Raw genomic sequence first — 6,958 nt, forward strand, 5'->3', positions numbered from 1 at the left:
TGATTGCTTTGATATCTGACGGTGGCTGGCCGGGGAATCGAATTTCTATAGCGAACTATTCCACACGTTTAAGGAGCTATTGTGTTGGGGTATTCATATTACGTTTCCAGCATTTCTGTCATGTTTATTTACGAAACATTATTATTTTAATGTTGATATTATTATCATGGAGATGTGTATTTCATTAGGTTTAAGATAACGCAAAGTGCAATTTATTTGTACACTGTGAAATGCAAAATACTTTAGAAGTATTTTAAGAAACAAAATACTGATGGTTTCTTATGGAAAAGGTTATTTTATTTGTATAAACTATTTTTTGGCAACCCTGTATTTTCATGATTTTAAAGTGAAATATTTTTAATAAAGACCGTAGAAATAATAATAACTCCAAAAAATATGCAGGCTCTGAAACCCCTTTAATACCCCCAAATCACATTTAAATATTTCCATACCTCATGTAAAGCTCATGAACTAATAATAACTTTATAAAATGTAGTGTGACAATAAATTCTGAAAACGCTGGATTTTTTGCTCCAATTCAAAAACATTTTGAAAATTAAAAAACAAAATATTTTAAATGTCATGATGACAAACAAAAACAAAAATATAGCTCCGCCGTAACAGTGTTTCCACTGCCGTGACCAGGATTCGAACCTGGGTTACTACGGCCACAACGTAGGGTCCTAACCACTAGACGATCACGGCTATCGGAGCGATGGGTGAGCGGGCGAAATTACGTTGCGGCTGGCTGGAGGGAGGGCGAGTGACGTCACGATATGGTTCAATGGACACTCGGTTACGAAAGTTTTAGTTTCTTTTTATTATTGGGTAATACGAGTACACCGAGTTACTGAATATTTTTCGTCAAAATATGGTTTTTAAGGGAAAGGCTAGTCTTTAGGTGTGAAGGTCGGTTTATTCACTTAAAAGCTAATTAAAAAATTCAATTAGTAATACCTTTTTTTCTTCAAAGTCTGGCCAGACTGAAAAAAAGTCTTTAAATAACTTTTTTCATGAAAGTGTTATTTACAACATCTACTTACACGTACTATGTATTTTCGTACAAAACGAAATATTTCATAACACAAAGTAGCATTAAAATTTGACATTAAAAAATAAAGATTTGTATACTGACATGAGTACGACAACTAAACAATGCGTTTTAAATTAAATTAATACTTAGTTAATAAAATCTCATTAACGTTTTACCGAACTACATTATTATTCTGTGGTTTTACATACAGTAAAAAATTAATAAACATTATTTTCTGTCTTGTAAATAAAATAATAACTATACTATTCAATCGAATAATAGCACCACACCCCAAATCAAATTATTTATGTAAATAACCAACCAGAAAACCACCGAAATCCGTAACACAAACATAACAAGCAATTACCCAGTCGGCTGAACAGAAATAGAGCAACCAAAATTGGGGACGAATTAGTGAAATTGTCTCCAATCTTCGGCACGTGTCTATGGAAAAATAAATAGGAAATTGTTGGAAAGAAAATACTCATACAAAAGTGGCATTTGTTTGGTGTCTATTATGTGAGACTATAATGGACTAAGAAATAATTAATTTGGTGTATTTGAAAATGGGCATTAAAAGCAAGTTCACATTTTTCATTATTTTGGGACCCTATAACAAAATAAAAGGTTAAAAAAAATGGTGGGAATAGTATTCCCATAAAGAGTTGAATCAATATCTTTAGACGCTAGGTGGTGGGTAAATAAGTCAGTATAAAAATATCACAGTATTCGTTAGTTGCCTGTTGAAAATGTTGATTATGTTGGAACGATGCGGACTTATCAAAAATGTACATAATAATAAATGAATAATTATGTTCCGACCATTCGAATTCGTACGAATTTTCAGTTTTATGCGAATTTACTGTATACTTATTCCTGTTTTTTGTGATAATTTCATAGGGCTAAATCTGGCTTGTTATACCTAAAAAAAAAAACATTTTGTTTCTGTCAAAACTTTATTAATGACTAGAAAACGTCGAAAGATGACAAAATTTATTGAATCACCTACACATTTTTTCGTCAATACGTCTCACCCGCACTTAAGGGTTGACTTGACAGTTTAATATTAAACATCACGGCATTAACCCTCCAATGCGTGCGGTGAACGAGACCGGTAACCACCTCATTCATTATCAAATAGGTTTTTCTTGTCGTGTGGACACAACATGACAAGGTATACATACACTTCCATCTTTATGCAGTTCGAATAAGTGTTATTTTTGAATAAAATTGTATATTAAAAGTAGGTAAGTAAAGAACGTCAGTAATAGGCGATTTGATTGTTGTGTCATTATTTGCATACCAAATTGGTGTTTTATTATTGATGAGTTACCTTCTTTGTTTTCTTAGAAATCCGTCTATTTTTTATCAAATTGAGGACTTCAATATAACATCGNATTCTAAGCACTATAACCTTATGCACATTATATGTTACTCCAGAAAAAATAACGCATCGTTTGATATACAAACCATTTAGATACGCCTCGTGGTTTAGTTATTATTCAAAAATTTCACTAAATCTCTTCTCCTGTAAAATTGTGTTTTGTCTATTGCGGATTTATTCCAGGCACCCATCGACATAATCAGTAGAAAATTGGTTTGTTCGTAACAATAAACAATAGTAAAAGATCTGAGATTTAATTTTTTTATATAAATATGATGATACTATAGTTTGAATTCTCGAACTTATTCATTCCGATTTTTAGCCTTCTAAATGCCAACGTCCATACCACGTTGAAAACACCGGTTCTCGTCCGATCACCGAAGTTAAGCAACGTCGGGCGCGGTCAGTACTTGGATGGGTGACTGCCTGGGAACACCGCGTGATGTTGGCTTTTTGCTTCCTTAATTTTTAATGACTTCAAGCCAAAAATACGTAAAAAAATATGTTTTTAAGGCTCAAATATTATTTTTTAATAAGTAGGGTGTCCACTATTTTACATTTTTGTAGGACAGCAACAGCATTTGACTGTTGTGATGTTGTGCCTAAATGTTTGTAAGAATAAATGCGTTTAAAAAGTAAGTGGTTAATAAATTATCCAAGTAACTTATTTATTACTTTACTTGATCAAAACTACCGTTGCAATGCTCGCATTGAGTCAATTTTCCTATCACATACAGATCAATCTTCATAAACACGGGCATATGAATAATGTTTCACGAGGGCTCTCGTTAGAAAAATCGTGATAATTAACGACATTAACGATAAGGGCGGTGCGCAGCGGAGCGGAGCGGAGAGTAGGGACTGCGGAATGCCCCAGCTTTGAAGTACTTAGATGCTTTCTTTGTGAAGCTTACGCATTTCATTTATTTTTCCATATTTTTAAATTCGTTTTTGTATTCAAACCGGCGATTTGGACCGTGGACCAAGCTAAAAGTGGGTCAAGTCGCTGAAAGACTCGAGATTTTGACTGCCGCAGATGAATTTTACGCTCTATCTGTGCATTTGCATTCAAAAACACTAAATATCTTACCAGAAGTAGGTATGTAGAAATGATCATCCATATTTTTAACAATGTTTGTAGGGTTTTCTTAACACAGGTTTTTCATTCGGTTGTATTATGAAGTGAAAAAATTATCGGTAACAAATTCTGTATTCGTTATACAAATACAAACGACAGCATTTTAATTTTTGTAATGTATCATTTTTTTGAATTTTATAAATAACTTGGTGGTCCGAGTCAGTCTCATAATTATTGCAAACTGCAAAAAATATTATGTTTCAATATTATGTTCCAGCTTTCGCCAACGTCCATACCACGTTGAAAACACCGGTTCTCGTCCGATCACCGAAGTTAAGCAACGTCGGGCGCGGTCAGTACTTGGATGGGTGACCGCCTGGGAACACCGCGTGATGTTGGCTTTTTGCTCCAGAATACAATAAAATTTTATTCGTATTAGATTGTTTAGCTATCAACTATTATTAATCTTTGAATAGCTAACAAAATTGGTGTGTCCCATTTGGGAATCAAACCCACACACTTTTATTATCAAGACAGTCCCAACTATAACCACTGGCCCACAACCTCCAGTTTATTTACGATACACTTCAGGCGTTTAATAACATAAACTGCCTTAGCAACCAACACAATCCTAACCGCGCTCTAACAAACCCAACATAAACGTATTATCCTAATCACTGGAACTTGGAATTGGCTCCATTCACAACACCGTCATTACGGGCATCAACCAAATTGTAATCCCGGTTATGACGTCATAACTAAGCGGCCAAAATGACGGGTCAAGTTTCAATAGCATCAAAAACCTAACGCGACCCACAGGACCTGTTTGCATAAAGATATTCGGACATAAAATCTTACGACACCTTGGAACGATGTGGAAATTAAACTGACGAGGGAAATTGAACTCTATTGTGGTTGGGGTAAGATCGTTTCGACTGGTTTTGTGGTGAGCGGGATTTCGGTACGGGTACGGTCGCCAACTATTCGGCATTTTAGAGATTTGAACTTGTTACAGTTAGGTAACCTAATGATCTTTATAATTTTATTTTCGTTTTTAGTTTTTAATTTCCGTTTTTTTGACCAACTTTTTTTTATGTGACAAGATATTGTGAAGTGTAATAGTTAAATATTTTTTATAGTTCAATAGTGTGTTTCCGTATAATTAACTAGAATTTTGGTATTAAACTAAGTAATTGTAAATTATTATTAAAGTACTTGAAAATTTATGTTTAACCTGCTCACAGGTGTATAAATACAATAAAATATAAAAAAATATTACTACATTACTTATTAAATTCATTAATAACTAAGTTTATTAAATGAAAACTTTAAAAACAAATTTAAAAAGGCATTTTAGTTCACGATTTTCCGCATTTTTACTAACTCCTGGTCACCCTACCGAGGGCCTAGTAAAATCATTACGCGCCCCGGGCGTTTAAATTAAACGCAGGACAATGGTCAGCGCCTCCGACTCGCACTTGATCCTAAGTTATGTGCGGATTAGCCTATCTTAATATTCTGCGTTAACAACCAGGATAATGGCTGGCTTTGATTGAAGTGGAGATTGGCGAGACTTATTTGGTGAAATTATGTACATTAGTGATAAAGTAAAAAATAACCAACTGTGCTTACCAACCGTGAAATTAATTAAAATAAAAAAATAGATTTGCTCTTATTACATTTACCATTTCATACTCTTTTTGCCCTACCAGCGCTTCGGAATCTTTGGCAAGTGCTAAGAAGGAAAATAGGTATAAATGTCAGTAGGTACCTACTCCTACATAAACTTTTATAACGATTGCTTGGTCGCGTCCAGCTTACTTTTATTGAGCCCTACATTAGAAAACTTCACTAGCCAAATAATACAGTCTCACTCGCAAGAACAAGATTTGTTGCTGTGAATATTTTGTAGGCGCTCACTTGTCATATTTTTTTATTTGTAACTGTTCGTATATTTAAGTAAGGCTGATGTTTTCAATTGACTTTTTTGTATACCTAGTAGATTACAAATAGGTACTACAAAATAATGAAGAATCATGATTATAAATCGAATCTCAGATATATTTTTATTATTTTCCTTCGATAAAAATGAGTCTACTTTCACCCATTTTCATATGTGCACTTTATCAAGACTCACACTCATAGCTGGGCACCGTTAATCAAATAGTTAACTTCGTTAATCGTTAAACCGTTAATAAAAAAATTAACTTCGTTAAACGTTAAAACGTTACATTTCGCAAGATTTAACGCAAGTTAACGTTAATCGTTAATCCGTTAACATGATAATAAAACGAAAAAAATAATTGTATGCAAGGTTCAAATAATTTCGAAAGCTTGTATCGCGCATGGAATTTATTCCTCTTTTATGTTTGCGCTACAAGCTTTCGAAAGTACTCGTATTTGAACCTTGCATAAGTACAATTTTTTTTTTGTTTAAGTACAACAGCATTTCAGAATAAAAGCTTGTTTTAAAAAAAGTTTAAAACACTTTTTAGTAGTATCTCAATCTCAGAGCCTTGGTTCAATTACCTACAATACAATTTAGCACCAAAGTGCTCGAAAAGACAAATCCAGCAAACCCAAACTCGATAAGTTTCCACCGTTTCGTTTAGGAATTCCTATGGCCACTTCCTGTCTCCATCATCAGGACCCTGGGCATCATCTAGTACTAAAGTGCTCGAAAAGACAAATCCAACGAACACAAATTCGATGCGATACCGCCATTTCATTTAGGAGTTCCTATGGCCACCTCATGACTCCATCATCAGATCAGCTCAATGGTACCATAACATTGCATTGTCATCGTACTTACATAAGTATACCAAATTTCAGCTCAATCGTTTCAGGAAAACTGGTCTTAAATTCAGTTGCAAGAGTTGTCCCACACATAGGTACAATGGTGATCTGGTTACAAAAACTGTTGTTTTGGGTTCTGTAAGTTCTGGAAGCCCGAACATACTTGTCAGAACGCGTTTTTCTAGCGTTTTTCATCGTGCCTGCTGTATCTTTTTGGTAAATAGTAGGATACTGGATTAACGATTAACGGACTTAGGATAATTTAACGGAAGTTAACAAGTCCGTTAACATTTTTTAAAGTTAACTTAAAAGTTAATCCGTTAATAGAAATGTTAACTTCGTTAATTAACGATTAACGGATTAACGAGTTAATGCCCAGTTATGCTCACACTGTATAATTTAGTTTTATTACGAAGTTCAGGTAGCCGAAAAAATCGATCCCTAATAACATCTATGTGTAGAGAACATCTATGTTTTACAACTGGTCCCTATCAAAATCTGATATTTAGCGAATCTAATTACGATAGTGGTGTACCGATCGTCACATGTCGCCTAATGTGACGTCACGCGTTGCGACGCACGATAATGCGTTTAATTAATTCCATTTTATGTAATGATCGGCATCACTAATTGATTCGGACTCGGCGACCGGCCGATGGAATCCTGT

General features: G+C 34.3%; 3 non-coding genes across 3 annotated transcripts; 2 read left to right on the plus strand and 1 right to left on the minus strand.

Annotated features, from left to right (window-relative positions):
- Positions 1-633: 633 nt before the first annotated feature.
- Positions 634-705, minus strand: TRNAH-GUG (transfer RNA histidin (anticodon GUG)). The gene has a single exon. It is a non-coding gene; the product is annotated as a tRNA-His (tRNA).
- Positions 706-2,749: 2,044 nt separating this feature from the next.
- LOC114361379 (5S ribosomal RNA) lies at positions 2,750-2,868 on the plus strand. The gene has a single exon (XR_003656589.1). It is a non-coding gene; the product is annotated as a 5S ribosomal RNA (ribosomal RNA).
- Positions 2,869-3,777: 909 nt separating this feature from the next.
- Positions 3,778-3,896, plus strand: LOC114361378 (5S ribosomal RNA). Its single transcript, XR_003656588.1, has one exon. It is a non-coding gene; the product is annotated as a 5S ribosomal RNA (ribosomal RNA).
- Positions 3,897-6,958: the final 3,062 nt, after the last annotated feature.

The sequence above is a fragment of the Ostrinia furnacalis genome, unplaced genomic scaffold (genome assembly GCF_004193835.3).
Source record: "Ostrinia furnacalis isolate ACB-3 unplaced genomic scaffold, ASM419383v2 OfSCF5660, whole genome shotgun sequence".
In the NCBI taxonomy this organism is placed as follows: Eukaryota; Metazoa; Arthropoda; class Insecta; order Lepidoptera; family Crambidae; genus Ostrinia; species Ostrinia furnacalis.